This window comes from Cebus imitator, unplaced genomic scaffold, assembly GCF_001604975.1.
Source record: "Cebus imitator isolate Cc_AM_T3 unplaced genomic scaffold, Cebus_imitator-1.0 Scaffold92, whole genome shotgun sequence".
NCBI classification, from domain to species: Eukaryota; Metazoa; Chordata; class Mammalia; order Primates; family Cebidae; genus Cebus; species Cebus imitator.
The window spans coordinates 801,591-818,326 of record NW_016107407.1 but is presented as its reverse complement, the minus strand read 5'-3'; positions in this window follow the sequence as shown (position 1 = coordinate 818,326).

The following is a 16,736-nucleotide window of genomic DNA, read 5'->3' as shown; positions in this document are numbered from 1 at the left end:
GAAGACTATGTTTGATACAAACTCTTTTTAGAGTTATTAGTAATGTTTTTGGACATTATGGTCAGTATAATCTCTTTGTAGCGCAAATTTTCAGTACCCATTGAAGTTGAAGCATACAACCCTATGACACGGCTGATGCAGAAATTTTTTTCTACCCAAGATAATTTTTTCTCATGGCACAAGGAGATGTCTACAGAGAACACACAGATATTTCCACTGCTTTTAGCCTGCTTTCCTGTATATTCTATTTGTAGTACCCACAGAACCGTGGTGGAATCTCAAATCACGTGGTAAAAATACAATCCCCAATTTCACAGTAATCCACCCTACTCCCCACCTGCAACTTTTTCCTAGAACAACATCAATTTCAACCAAGCGGTCACTCTCATGAGATACCAACTTTTGTTCTAACCTGTACACTTTTCTCCATGTTCTGCAGTCCTGTCTACCTCCAGGCTCCTGCCTGGCCTCTAGTGGTGGCCTCCCACGGGTCCCTTGGTTTCTACAGTTCCTCATTTAAATTCTCAGAGCAGTTAGTGTGAACCTTTTTTAAAGAAGACTATTTTTAAGTGTAGTTTTAGGTTCACAACAAAATTAAGAGGAAGGCGCAGAGATTTCCCACCTACCCCTCCCCCTGCGCATGCAGAGCCTCCTCTCTTCTCAACAACCCCCACCAGAATGGTGGTACATTTCTTACCACTAATGCACCTACCTTGACACACCATTTTCATCCATAGTCCACGGTTTACATTAGGGTTCACTCTTGGTGGTGTACATAATATGTGTTTGTACAAGAATATAATGACATGTGTCCCCTGCTAGTATCTTACCCAGTATTTTTGTTGCCCTAAAAAATTCTCTGTGCTCTGCCAATTTATGTCCCTCTACCCCTTACCCCCTGGGAACTACTGATCTTTTTACTGTCTCTGTAATTTTGCCTTTTCCAAAATGTCGTATACCGAAATTGCACCATATGCAGCCTTTTCCAATTGCCTGTTTTCTTAGCCGTATGCATTTCAGGTCCGTCCATGTCTTTTCGTGGCTTGATAGAACATTCCTCCTTGAATCATACTCCATTGTCTAGATGTACCGCAGTCTATCCATTTACCCCCTGAAGATCTTGGCTGCTTGCAAGGTTGTCAGTTATAAATAAAGCTGCTATGAACTTCTATTTGCAGGGTTTTGTGCAAACATAAGTTTTCAAGTCATTTGTATAAATATCCAAAAAATACAATTATTAAATTATATGATAATCGTGTTTAGTGTCACGAAAAACCACCACACTGTCTTCCAAAGCACCGTTTTGCATTCCCATCAGCAATGACTGACAGTTGCTCTGGCTCCACCTCCTCCACTAGCATTCGGTGTTGTCTGTGTTCCAGATTTTGGCCATTCGAATATGTGTGTAGTGGGATCTCCTTGTTTCGGTCTGTATTTATCTAATGACATAGGATTTGGAGCTTGTTTTCATGGGTGTATTTGCCATCTGCATATCTCCTTGGGTGACACATCTGTTTTTAGTTGGGTTGTTACTGTAAACTTTTCAGAGTCTTAACTAGATCATGACATTCCCCTGATGCAAACTCTCCAGTAAATTCACATGACAAATCAAATAAAAAGCAACTTTTTCTCTGGTCTATTAACCCATGCTCAACTTACCCCTGCCTATCTTTTAGCAATGGATTATTCTCCAGACACATTGGCTTTATTTCTGTTCCTCAAAGCCCACTGCTTGTTCTTGCCCATCGTTGGGGTTAAAATGAGGTCCTGAGGACACGAAATACACAGCACCAAGGTGCCTCCTCTCAGGGGCTGGCTCTGCACTCACACAGTCCTGGGGCTCAGTGCTCCTTAGGAGTAGGATGCCCAGGTGCGAAGTGCAAGGCGCTGCCCACTCTGAGGCTCCTGCAAGTTCAGGGTCAGCCTGAGAGAGTGAGTGCTTTTTATTCGATTAGTGAAAATTAATTGCTGATGTTACCATTATTTTCAATGGCAAAACCACAATTGCGTTTGCACCAACCGAATACATTTTAGTTTCCTAGATTATTACCAGTCATCCTGGTCCAGATCCTACCCCGGTGTATTTGCTTAAGGGGATCTACCTGTGCCTTTTCTCTGCTCATTTTTTCCCCTGTTGCGTTTTCCCTGTTCATTTTCCTTTGATTGGCTCCTAAATTTTCAGACCTGCGTTCAAATGCTAACTGCCATAGCCCAGGACTCCCAGACATGCTCACATGCTGTGCAGAGTCGCCCATGCGTTCTTTTTCCCGCCTATCTCTCCTTCAAACAACTATCCCTACGGGAAATGATCTTCTTTTACAAATTTGTTCAGGTTTTTATTGTTCTCCTGACAAAATGTGAGGAAGGGGAAACGGTTTGAACACTGAAAGATGCGGCTTGGGGAATCAGATTGGAATACTGACTTCCTGGAAACGATTGTTTCCAATCCTGCTGCTGGAATATGTGATCTTCCAGAACCTGAGCTGGGCTTGGGGACTAGGAGTGTGTAAGTGATCATATCAAAGTTCATTCCAGCTGCAGGGATGTAGAGAATATTACCTGGATTTGGGCTTGGGAAGTGGGGGATGGGAGGGACTACAAAGGGGTCTCCTTTGAAAATAGTAGGATAAGAGCCAATTTTGGAGTCTTCATCTTATTCTAGAGAATTTGGCTGGGCTGGGGAGGGGGATCGGGGGTATGAGAAGAAATAACCAAGTTAAGGAAATAGATGGTTACAACGACAGTTAAAAAAGTGTGGCTGAATATTTGAGGCCCCTCAGAGCAAAAAAGTTATAAATGTAACCTGTGCCTCAGAGGGACACAAGAGGCTTAGTAGGCAAAAATCAATCTGCTATATTATCTGCCTTGGAGTTCAGGGATGGGGTGAGTGGGTGTGTGCTTGCCTGTGTGTGTGTGTGTGTGCGTGTCTTGAACAACTCAAACTGTTTTTTCTCAGCTCTCAGACCACAACAAACACAGAAGACTCCTGTGACCAAATGTTGAAGGAGTGGTTCCCACACACCAAGCAAGTCATCGTTTCTGCAGCAGACACCAGCTGGAAGTCCTCTGATTCAGTTCTGAAGTCACCTGCCTGGAGATAGCATCAGACCCCACACCTTGAAAGCTGGGTCCCCCGCGACGGCCCCTCCCTCATCACACCATCAAAAGTCGGGGCCTCTGGATCTTCTGACGGGCTTCAAGTTAGGGCCCCATGACCCCCTCTTTAGGTTTGATTGATTTGCTACAGTGGCTCAGATAACTCAGGGAAACAGTTATGGTTACCAGTTTATTATGAAGGCTATTACAAAGGATGCAGATGAAGAGATGCATAGGGCAAGGTATGGGGAAGGGCATAGAGCTCCCATGACTTCCTGGGTGTGCTGCCTTCCATTAACCTCCATGTGTTCAGCTGCCTGGAAGCTGTCCCAGACCGGACCTTTTGGGATTTTATGGAAGCTTCATTAAGCAGGCAAGACTGATTAAACCACTGCACATTGGTCATCAACCCAACTTTCAGCCCTTCTCCCCTCCTTTGGCTTGGGGAGTGGGGCTGGAAGTCCCAATCCTCTAATGAGCCCTCATTCTTCCTGGTGACCAGCTCCCATCCTGAAGCTACGACCTAGGGATCGCTAGCCATCAGTCAATCATTGGCATACAAAAAGACATCATTTAAGAGGTTCAAGGATTTTAGGGTTTGTATGCACACAGGAAAGTGGGACTGAAGAATAATATATATTCCACAATATCACAGTGTGTCTGTGTTGCTTCCCCAGAACATTGCCTAGACAACGTAGAGCTATATTAGGAACTTCAGAGAGCCCCAGCTCTTAAAATAACTGTAGTGGGCTGGGCATGACGTCTCATGCACCTGTAATCCCTGCACTTTGGGAGACTGAGGTTGGTGGATTACGAGGTCAAGAGATTGAGTTCATCCTGGCCAACATGGTGAAACCCTGCCTCTACTAAAAATACAAAAATTAGTTGGACGTGGTGGCATGTGCCTGTAGTCCCAGCTACTTGAGAGGCTGAGGCAGGAGAATGGCTTGAACCTGGGAGGTGGAGGTTGCAGTGAGCCATGATCTCACCACTGCGCTCCAGCCTGGCAACAGAGTGAGACTCCATCTCAGGGAAATAAGAGAAGACAGAAACATATGGAAAAACATTCCATGTTCATGCATAGGAAGAATTAATATGGCCACACTGCCCAAAGGCATTTATAGACTCAATGCTATCCCCATCAAGCTACTGTTGACTTTCTTCACAGAATTAGGAAAAACTACTTTAAATTTCATATGGAATCAAAAAAGAGCCCATATAGCCAATGCAAAAAGAACAAAGCTGGAGGCATCATGCTACCTGACTTCAAACTATACTACAAGGCTACAGTTACCAAAACAGCATGGTACTGGTACCAAAATAGAGATGTAGACCAATGGAACAGAACAGAGGCCTCAGAAATAATGCCAAACACCTACAACCATCTGATCTTTGACAAACCTGACAAAAACAGCCAATGGGGAAAGGATTCCCTATTTAATAAGTGATATTGAAAAGCTGGCTAGCCATATGCAGAAAACTGAAACTAGACACACCTTTCTTACACCTTATACAAAAATTAACTCAAGATGTATTAAAGACTAAAATGTAAGACCTAAAACCATAAAAACTCTAGAAGAAAACCTAGACAATACCATTCAGGACATAGGCATGGGCAAAGACTTCAGGAATAAAATACCAAAAGCAATGACAACAAAAGCCAAAATTGACAAATAGGATTTAATTAAACTAAAGAGCTTCTGCACAGCAAAATAAACTATCAGAGTGAACAGGCAACCTACAGAATGGGAGAAAGTTTTTGCAATCTATCCATTTGACAAAGGGCTAATACCCAGAATCTACAAGGAATGTAAACAAATTCATAAGAAAAAAAAAACCATCAAAAAGTGGGCAAAGGATATGAACAGACACTTCTCAAAAGAAGATATTTATGCAGCCAACAAGCATATAAAAAAGGCTCATCATCACTGGTCATTAGAGAAATGCGAATCAAAACCATGATGAGATACCATCTCATGCCAGTTAGAATGACAGTCATTAAAAAGTCAGGGAACAACAGATGCTGGAGAGGATGTGGAGAAATAGAAACGTTTTTACACTGTTAATGGGAGTGTAAATTAGTTCAACCACTGTGGAAGACAATGTGATGATTCCTCAAAGAACTAGAACCAGAAATACCATTTGACCCAGCAATCCCATTACTGGGTATATACCCAAAGGATTACAAATCATTCTGTAAAGACACATGCACATGTATGTTTATTGCTGCACTGTTCACAATAGCAAAGACTTGGAACCAACCCAATGCCCATCAATGATGGACTGGATAAAGAAAATGTGGTACATATACAGCATGGAATACTATGCAGCCATAGAAAAGAATGAGTTCATGTCTTTTGCAGGAACATGGATGAGCTGGAAACCATAATTCTCAGCAAACTAACCCAGGAACAGAAGACCAAACACCACAGTTTCTCCCTCATAAGTGGGAGCTGAACAACGAGAACACATGGACACAGAGAGGGAAGGTCACACAAGGGGCCTGTCAGTGGGTGAGGGGCCGGGGGGGATAGCATTATGAGAAATATCTAAAGTAGATGATGGATTGATAGGTGCAGCAAACCACCATGGTACATGTATACGTATGCAACAAACCTGTACTTTCTGCACATGTATCCCAGAGCTTAAAGTATGAGTAAAAATAAAAAAGGCCTGGTGCAGTGGCTCTCACCTGTAATCCTAGCACTTTAGAAGTCCAAGGTGGCTGGATTGTCTGAGCTCAGAAGTTTGAGACCAGCCTGGGCAACACAGTGAAAACCCGTTTCTACTAAATTACAAAAAATTAGCCAGGTATGGCGGTGGAGCACCTGTAGTCCCAGCTACTCGAGAGGCTGAAACAGGAGAATTGCTACAACGCGGGAGGTGGAGGTTGCAGTAAGCCAAGATCGCGCCACTGCATTCCAGCCTGAGCAACAGAGCGAGAAAAAATCTCAAAAAAAAAAAAAAAAAAAAAAAAAGAGAAAAAAATCTGTAGTGTTTCTAACATATATGCCTCAAAAATTAAAACAATACAAAACTATAGGAAGTACTCCCCAAGTTTATTCATGATGAAATGTTACAGTTAAATTCTTCTTTCGATATAATTGTAAATTCACATGCATTGGTGGGAATAACACAGAGAGACCCTGCATGTTCTTTACGTGGTTTCCTTTAATGATAATACCCTGAGAAATCACAGTTCATTATCACAGCCAGGAGATTGATATTAATACAGTCTATTGATCTTGTTTTGGTTTCTCCAGTTTTCCTTGTACTCCGCTGCATAAACATATTCAGTTCTATGCAATTTCATCACACGTGTGAACTTGTGCATCCACCACCAGTGAAGATACAGAACAGTTCATCCACCACCATGATCCCTTACGTTGCCTTTTTATGACCACACTGTTGGAGTTTCCAGGGATTTGCTGATCACGTAAAAGGCATGACCACGCGAGAGCAGACCACACAAGCTTTAGTAGGCAAATGACTTTATTAGGCAAGTTTGTGCATTGGGCAGCTCCCTCACAGCAAAAGCCTGTCTAGAGATTAGGATTTGAAGGTCAGTTCTCAGAAGGAAAGGAGGGCAAGGGAACTCCGTGGGAAAGAGTGGAATTGCAAAGGGAGCTGTGTGTCTAGCTGATGTCCCTCAGAGGCGAAGAGGGGAGTCTACAGAGGTCACAGAGCTTTGAAAGGCGCCGTGGCTTGGGATCTTTATAATACAGGGGCTTATCTTATCTGTGACTAGCAGATGCTGGATGCAGTTTCATGGGGTATGAAAAGCAGGCAGGCTCTAAATGACTCAAAATCTGCTTATTAAGGATGTTTAAAATTGCTGAGTGTGTAAAAATTTAAATTTGGTGCTGATGGGCTGTTGTGCTAATGGGTCTCAGCCTACCATGGATAAAGAAACAACCTAGGGGCCGATAGAGGCCACCCTTGGCTCATTGATGTGACACATACGCTCTGCCTTCCTGCCACCACGTCGCCTACCTCTGTCCTTGTCAGCCACTAATCTCATCCCCATTTCTATTTTTTTATTTCAGGTATGTTATATAGATGGAATCATAGAGCTGGGGTCTCACTGTTACCCAGGCTGGAGTGCAATGGTGCAATCATAGCTTACTGCAGCCTTGAACTCCTGGGCTCAAGCAATCCTCCTTCAAGCATCCCGCTTTGGTGTTTGAAGCAGCTGAGATGACAGGTGTGCACTGTCATGCTCAACTAATTAACTTCTTTTTGTTTTATTAGAGATGGGGTCTTGCTTCATTGCCCAGGCTTATGTGTAACCTTTTGAAACTGACTTTTTCATCCAGAATAACTCTATGGAGCTCCATCCAAGTTGTGTGATGTGTCCACAGGGTGTTCCCTTTTGTTGTTGAGTAATATTCCATGACAAGAAGTTACCACAGATGGTTTAATCATTTGTCAATTGAAAAACATCTGGATTAGTTCCAGTTTTTTTTTTCACTGTTGTGAATAAAGCTATTAAGAATATTAATGTATAGGATTTTATATAAAAATAAATTTCCATTTATCCTGGAAAGCAAGGAATGCAATTGCTAAGGTATATGGCAAATGCACATTTAGTTTTTTTTAATAAAGAAACTGCCAAACTGTTTCTTGGGTGGGGCTACCATTTTGCAATGTATGAATGATTCAGTTTCTCTGCATCCTTCTTAGGATTTGGTGCTGTCGCTATTTTTTATTTTAAGCATTTTGATAAATGTGTAATGATGTCTTCTTTTCAAATTATTAATGGACTTTTTTTGTTTTTTAGCTGTTTTAGGTTCATAACTAACTTGAGCAGAATGGACAGAGTTCCAACATGTTCCAGTCACTGTAAGTACCCAGCCTCCCTCAACAACAACATTCCACACCTAAGTGGGACATTTGCTACATTTGAGGAACCGACATTAACATGTTATCATCTAAAGTCCGTAGTTACATTAGGGTTCACGCTTGGTGCTGTACATGCTATGGATTTGACACATGTACAATGGAATGGCACATCTCCATAATTATGGTACCATACAGAATAATTCCCCAGCCATAAAACTCCTCTATGCTGTGCAGATTTACCCCTCTCCTCCTACGACCTTTGGCAATACTGATGTTTTTATTGTCTCCATAGCTTTGGTTTTTCCCGAATGTCATATAGTTGAAATCACAGCCTTTTCAGATTGGCTTCTTTCATTGAGTAATATGCATTTAGGGTTTCTCCATGAATTTTGTGACTTGATAGCTCATTTCTTTTTATTGTTTAATCATATTTCTTTGTCCGGGTGTATTATGGTTTATTTATGTATTTAATTTATTTATTCACATACCAAAGGATATCCTGGTTGTTTCCAAGTTTAGGCAATGTGAACAAAACTGCTGTAAGCATTTATGTGCCTCAGGGTTTTGTGTGGACATGAATTTGCATCTCGTTTGTGTAAATATCAAGGAGCACAGTTTCTGTATTATATGGTAAGAGTGTGCCTAGTTTTGGAAGACACTGCTGAACTGTCTCCCAGAGTGGCTGTAGCACTTTGCTTTCCCATCAGCAATGAATATTGACTGTATTTATGAGAATTGCTTTTGCTCCATGTCCTCACCAGCATTTGGTGTCCTCAGTGTTCTGGATTTTGGCCATTCTAATGGGTGTGTAATGGTATCTGATTTGCCATTGTAATATGCATTCCTCTGAAGACACAGGGTGTGGAGCGTCTTTTCATATGCAAATTTGCCATCTGTGTGTCTTCTTTGGTTAGGTGTTTGTTCAGATATTTTGCCGATTTTTAAAATTGAATTGTTCATTTTTGTACTGTTGAGATTTAAGAGTGTTTTATATATTTTGGATATAGTCCTTTACCAGATATGTCTCTTGTAAACATTTTCTCCCAGTCTTTGTCTGGTATCTTTATCCTCTGGACGGTGTCTTTTGAAGAGCAGAAAATTTTAATCTCAATAAAGTCTCTAAAAAATATCACCACACTTAAGGTCACTTAAATTTTCTCTTCTATTTGAAGAGTTTCATAGTTGTGTATTGCACTTTTAAGCCTATGATCCATTGTGAGCTAATTTGTGTGAAAGGAATAAGGTCTGTGTCAATAAATTTTTTTGTGTTGTATATGAATCTCCATTTCCAGCACCACTTGTTGAAGAGACTGTCTTTGCTCTATTCTGTTTTCTTTGCACCTTTGTCAAAGGTTTGTTGACTATGTTTATGTGGGTCGATTTCCGGCCTCTCTGTTCTGTTCCATTGATCTACTTGGTCTTTTGCCAATACCACACCATCTTGACTACACAGCTTTCTAGTAAGTCTTGAAGTCAGATAATGTCAGTCCTCTGACTGTTATTCTTCAATATTTAGTTCACTATTCTTGATCTTTTGCTTCTTCATATAAACTTTAGAATCAGTTTGCCAATATCCACAAGATATTGTGGGATTTTGATTTGGATGGTTTTGAATCTATAGATCAAGTTGTGAAAAGCTGGCATCTTTATCTCTCCACTTACTTAGCTCTTCTTTGATTTATTTCATCAGGACTTTTTTGTTTTCCTCATATATAGATCTTCTACAATTTTTTTTTTTTTTTTAGACAGAGTCTTCCCTCTATTGCCCAGGCTGGAGTGCAATGGCACAATCTCAGCTCACTGCAACCTCAGCCTCCTGGGTTCAAGCAATTCTCCTGCCTCAGTCTCCTGGGTAGTTGGGACTACAGGCACATACCACCATGCCTGGCTAGTTTTTTGTGTTTTTAGTAGAGAAGGGGTTTCACCATATTGGCCAAGCTGGTCTCGAACCTTGTGGACCTTGTGATCCACTCACCTCGGCCTCCCAAAGTGCTGGGATTACAGGCAATTGCACCCAGCCAAATCAGTGCTTTTTTTTTTTTTTTTTTTGAGACAGAGTCTCACTCTGTCACCAGGCGCCAGGCTAGAGTACAATGGTGCAACCTCAGCTCACTGCAACCTCCACCTCCCAGTTTCGAGCAATTATCCTGCCTCAGCCTCCCGAGTAGCTGGGACTACAGGCGTGCTAATTTTTTTGTATTTTTAGTAGAGACGGGGTTTCACCATGTTGGCCAGGATGGTCTCGATCTCTTGACCTCGTGATCCACCCGCCTCGACCTCCCAAAGTGCTGGGATTACAGGAGTGAGCCACCACGCCAGACCCAAATGAGTGCTTTTTAAAGTTGCATTTGTGATGCATAGCAATGTTATCCTGGGGGAACATGTGCAAAAGTCATGGTAACAATTTATGGGGTCACTATGTGTTTCAGGCATCTATGGTTGAATAATAATCACCCCAAAACTCAGTCTCCTAAAACACCATCAGTTTCTGATTTGGCAGATTCTGTGGGTTGGCTGGGCAGTTCCACTGTCGGTTCACCTGGGCTCACTCAGATGGCAACATTCAGGATCGCCCAAGACAGCCTTACACACATGTCTGAGAGTTGGTGTTGGCTGTGGGCTGGGCACCTTGCCTCTCCTCCACGTGGCCTCTCATCCTCCAGGAAGCTAGTCTGGCTTCCTCACATGGCCGTCTCAGGGCTGCATTCAAATGGGAAAAGGTGGAAGCTTCAAGGCCATTGGAGCACAACATCCCTTTTTCTACATTCTGCAAGTCCTGAGGGCAGCCCCACATAAAGTGGGGAAGTAGACTCCGTGTCTTGATAGAAGCTGCCGCAGAGTATGGCCACATTTCATTAACCACAAGATTGCAGCAGATTCTAAGTCACCTCAGCTCTCTCACTTTGTGAGTGAGAAGGGGTAAATTGGGGAAGTAGTGCTCCTGAGATGGTGCTTCTCAATGGAGGGAGGCTGAGGCCCAGCTTCCCACCCAGGCGGAGAATGTACATGCTGCTTCTAAGATTGCCCAGTGCCTGTGGTTACAGTGGAAAAGGATCCCATTGTAACACTGACAGATCCGTTGACCCTGACAACTGTGGCTGAGATCACTGGTTCAGCTGCATGTTGGAATTCTCTGGAGAATGTTTTTAAATCCTGAAATCCTGTCTCCAGAAATTTCCATTTTATTGGTAAAAGATTAGGCGTAGGCACTGATTATTCTTAAAAAGCTCCCTAGCAGGTTCTCACGTGCAGCTAAGTTTGAGAAGGACTGATATTTAAACTTTAAACTGCCTTTTCTCAACTGGCAGAGAGATTCCACTAATGCCTTATTTACTCTGTTGACCTGGTCATTTGTGTGTGGTAAACATGTGTCATGAAAGGATGTTACAGACACCACACAAACACACACACACACACACACACACACACACACACACACACACACACACAGAGTGTTCTTGTAGGTAGTGGTCAGGGAAGCCCACCTTCAAGTGTTTAGGGATTTTCCAAGGGGCATTTGTGAAGAACTGAGCTCTCCTGCAAAAAATAGATGCCCTGTGGACATACAGCTGGCTTTTAGGTTCAAGACAGGCTTGTGCACCTGGTGGTCTATTTGGCTTCCTTAACCCAGGCCACTGAAGTGAGTCACCGATAGGGGAATACCACATTTATTTGAAAAGATTAAGTAAAATTAGCAAAGCCTTTGTGGAGTTAGGTCTCGGGGCTCCAAGTGAGCCAAGCAGTCGACGCCTTATCTCTTCTGTTTGGCCACCTAGTAAAAGGTCTTGGGCTTATTCTCAAGATAAAAGTGTGAAGGATTCCTGTGGAGTAGCCCTCAGCTTTTGTCTTGGAAAACAGGGTTGAGCACAGCAATCAGAAGCAGAAATGTGTCCAAATGTCCAAAAAGCAGAAGGACAGCTTCAGGCGGGGTGCTTGTTTTACTCATTCTTAAAAGTGGATATTTGTGTACTTCATACTATGCCCCCTGGGCTTGTCTCGGAGTGTAAGAATGAATTTCTCCAATTTAAGGACCTGCAGTCTAATTTCAATGGACGAGATAAATGTAAAAGCTAGCAAAGAATCATCAAATAACCTAGTGATTATTAAAATGTCATTAAATAAACTACTCCAAAGCCAGGAAGCAGGAATATATAAAATGCATTTTACTTTGTACTTTTTCATGATACAGCAGGTCCTCAAATAACATAGTTTTACTCAATGTCATTTCGTTACAACATTGATGAAGAAAAACAATTTCTTCCCGGCTGGGGCCACTCTCAGTGTGGAACTTGCATGCTCCCCCAGCGTCCGCATGGATCTCCTCTGGGTCCTCTGGTTTCCTCCCACATCCCAAGGCTGTGCCAATAGGTGAATTGGCATGTCTACATGTTCCCAGGGTGAGTGAGCATGGGGTATGTGTGAGTGTGCCCTGTGACGTGTGGCAACTGAGCTGCCAGGACGGTCTCTTGTCACCCCAGACCCTGACCTGGAATAAGCAGGTAAATAATTATTTTCCTTGTTTTTATTCATCTTTCCTAAATGTATGTATAGCTCACACTTATTTCAATGTCTAATATTCAAAGTGGTCTGAGTCTTTATTTAGAAGTTCAGGGCCAGGTACAGCGACTCACACCTGTAATCCCAGCACTTTGGGAGACCGAGGTGGGCGAATCATGAGGTCAAGAGATCAAGACCATCCTGGCCAACATGGTGAAACTCCGTCTCTACAAAATATNGATTCTCCTGCCTCAGCATCCCGAGTGGCTGGGATTACAGGTGCCCACCATCACACCCGGCTATTTTTTGTATTTAGTAGAGATGGGGTTTTGCCACATTGGTCAGGCTGGTCTCAAATTCCTGACCTTGTGATCCGCCCACCTCGACCTCCCAAAGTGCTGGGATTACTTGGTTATGCTGTATATTTTTGTTTATTCAATATTGGATACAGTTGGCTAATACTTTGTTGAGGATTTTTGCATCTATGTTCATGAAAGATGTTGGTCTGTAGTTTCCTTTTCTGGTAATACCCTTGTCTGAATTTGGTAATATTCATAAGGCGAGTTGGCATGCGTTTCTTCTTGTGGGAGAGATTGAGCAAAACTATTGTCAATTCCGCTTTAACCATTTGAAAAAAATTCCCCAGTATTGCTGATTTAGCACGAAGGTTTCATTTTTGGGAACTTTTCCATTACAAATTCAATTTCTTTTCCTTTTTTTCCTTTTCTTTTTGTTTTTGAGATGGAATTTTGCTCTTTTGCCCAGGCTGGAGTGCAGTGGCTCAATCTCGGCTCACTGCAACCTCTGTCTTCCAGTTTCAAGTGATTCTCCTGCCTCAGCTTCCTGAGTAGCTGGGATTACAGGCACTGGCCACCACATGTGGCTAATTTTTTTTTTGTGTGTGTATGTTTTTAGTAGAGATGGGGTTTCACCATGTTGGCCAGGCTGGTCTCGAACTCCTGACCTTGTGATCTGCTCACCTTGGTCTCCCAAAGTGCTGGTATTACAGGCATGAGCCACCGCACCTGGCCCATAAATTCAATTTATTTAATAGTTGTAAGATTATTAAGATTGTTTAATTCATTTGGTTGAATTTGGTAAATTATAATTTTCAAAGAATTAATTAATATTTTCTAACTTGCCTGATTTATGACTGTCAAGTTGTTTGTAGGATTCTCTTACTATTCATTTAATTACTGGAAGACCATAGTGACATTTCCTGATTTATTCCTGATATTGATAATTTGTGTCTTTTTCTGCTTTGTGTTTTAATTTTTGTCGGCCTTGCTAGATGTCTATCAATTTTAGTGATATTTTTCAAATAATCTGCTATTGGTTTTTCTTTGTCTTCTCTATCATTTAAAACTGAGCACCTGTAAACCAAAATTAAAACTGTAATATCATTTACAATTTATTTCCAACTTCCTTGATTTTTGCTCTTATGGCTTTTATATTATTTTCTGCTTGCTTTGGGTTTATTTTTCTCATCTTTTTCTTGTTTCTTGAAATAGGAATGCAGGTTTTGAATTGAGACCTTTACTACTTAATGTAAGTATCTGGTACTATAAGTTTCTCAGTACTGCTTTAACAGCATTCCGCAGATTTTAATATATTGTATTTTTATTTTCATTTAGCTCTGTGTATTTTTGCATTTCCTTTGAGGTTTTTTATTGATGAGAGTAGTTTAGAATTGTGTTGTTTAATTTCCAAGTGTTTGAAGATTTTTCTGCTTTCTTTTTGTTATTGACTCTTGGTTAGATTACACTGTAGTTAGAGAATATACACTAAATGACTTCAATTCCTTTATCTTTGTTGCGTTTGTTTTATGACCAGGATAATTTCTCTTGGTAAAAGATTTATGGGGGCTTAAAAAGAATGTATATTCTGTTATTGTTAAGTGGACTGTTTTGTAAATGCCAATTACCTTTTACACATTTTACTGGTTGATGATATCATTCAGTTCTTCTGTATCTTTGATAATTTCTTGTCTAGTAGTTCTACCAATTGCCTAGAATTCAGTGTTGATGTCCCCAATCATAATGGGCTTTTTAAAAAACATATGACTCATATAAACATTAAACTTATTTTATTTGTCATTGTTTTGCTGGCACATTACACACATACTTAGCTGGGCTATTGGATAATCGAGCACTGATCCTGGTTATAAAATCATACTGCATACTTCCAGTTTAGAAAATTTGTTAATAGAGATAACAAGCTCTGTTTTTTCACATATTTTTTAAAAATTTTCTTTACTTTGGATAGACTATCAGAAATCTTATTTCTTGATTATTTCCAGGTATTTGTAAAATTTTTAAATTTGTAAGAGGTTTTCAACTAAGAATATTTTGTTTTGCTGAGCATAGCCTGAGGAAAAAAGATAAAATTTGAAAGTTTTTACTGGAATCTCTAAGACTTGATTATTTAGAAATGATCTGGGATCTGATATACTGTGTAAAATTTTGCATGTACCTACATACCTGTACGTCTAAATCAATATCCACGTCGATCGTCAAACTTTGTCTCTGATTGGTATTCAAAATACTTTGCCACTTTGTAAAATGTCTAAATTTCATTCAAACATCATATAACTAAATTTGACATCATTCAATTTTTGAAAGCAGTAAATTAATTGTGGTGCTTTTAATAGCAATATAGTAAACTATTGTGAGGTTAAGGAAAAATATTATCAATATTAACTTTCACAAGGAAAGTGGAGCTTATTAGACAAAATGCTGCAGAAGGGCATTCTTCAGCCTAGTGATTTAGATCTAAACTTAACATATTTTTAATTAATAATTACTCAACCAAGTCTAATATGTGTCAATGGCTGGATAGTAAATCAGCGGCCCATGTAATTGTGTGAGACCTGTCTTTAGATAGTAGTTAATTACCAAAGAATATGGCTCACCGTTAGCTACTTTACTTTGGCATAGTGGTTGTTTTTAAAATTACCCAATTATGGTTTTTTTTTTGGTTCTTTTTATGATTATTGCATGATATTTGTAAGCTCTCTGGCAAGAGTTGAGATTATTTTTTTGGCCAAGGAAAATTTGCACATCAAGTTGTATTTATTTGTTTATACTTCGTTTGCCACTTTTATTTTTGAAACATAATTTGAACAACAGAATTGGTCCTCTTGGGGATCATTCTCATTGCTATTAGTAGCATGTGCTCTAACCAGCAAAACCAGGGAGCCATGTACTCTCACCATGAAGTTCCCAGGGCTGATTTACAAGTTTCCTGAGGGAAACCAGACATGTTTTATTCATTGGTTTTGTCATATTCTTGTGTATCTCTCTCACGTCTGGTAGTTCTTATAAGTCAGTTTGGAAAGAAATATTTATTGAAATATATCATGCTCCAGTTACTTGGTTATTTAGGTAAACAGGAAAAAGGTAATTCTTGCTTTTACGTAGTTTATTGACTGGCTGGAAGAACATGTATGATATACTTAACACTAACTGATTAAGGAATCACACATATATAAAGGCACTACGAGAAAGAAGTAAAGGATAATATACAAATGAATGACATTATCAGTAAAGTCCTCCCTGACCAAATGACCATTAAGCTGACACTGGAATAATAAGTAAAAATGAGTAAGGCAAAGTGAAATGGAGAGTCTACTATTGCATTTACATATACACACTGGAGAAAAGAACATGGCATGCTCAAGGAATTGAATTCAGTGTGGCTGGGAGAGGCAAAGACCGAGGAAAGACATGTCTGGAGAGAGAAATGGGAGCAGCTGATGGCGCGCCTATGCATTGTGCCAAAGAATTCACTCTCATTTCCCAGCCAATGCAAAGTTTTTGAGGAATATAACACTTGAGAACATCATAATCATATTTGCGTTAATGACAACAAAATCATCATGGCTGCAGGTGAGGACTAAATAGGAAGAATAGGCCACAGGATTGCCCTTGATACAGGTATTGATTGACTTACGACCTATGCAACTTGACAATTCGACTTTACGACCACAATCGCTAGCCACAACTGCTCCGCGTCTGGCAGCACAAACGTTGCCCAGCTGGGTGTACGACGGTGCGGACCAGCTTCCGGCAGCACTACCATCTCCGCGTGCGTATGGCCTACTCAACTTACGACCAAATTGTGTTATGACCGGTCTGTCAGAACTAATCATGGTCGTAAGTCGAGCACTAGCTGTAAATGACATTTTCTAAATTTCTTAATAGATAGAAAAGTTACAACCCTCCAATGCTGGGGCTCTACCTGGCCTAATCCTCAAAATAAAGAATCAAGAACTCCATTAAAAAAAAGCTGAACCAAAATTC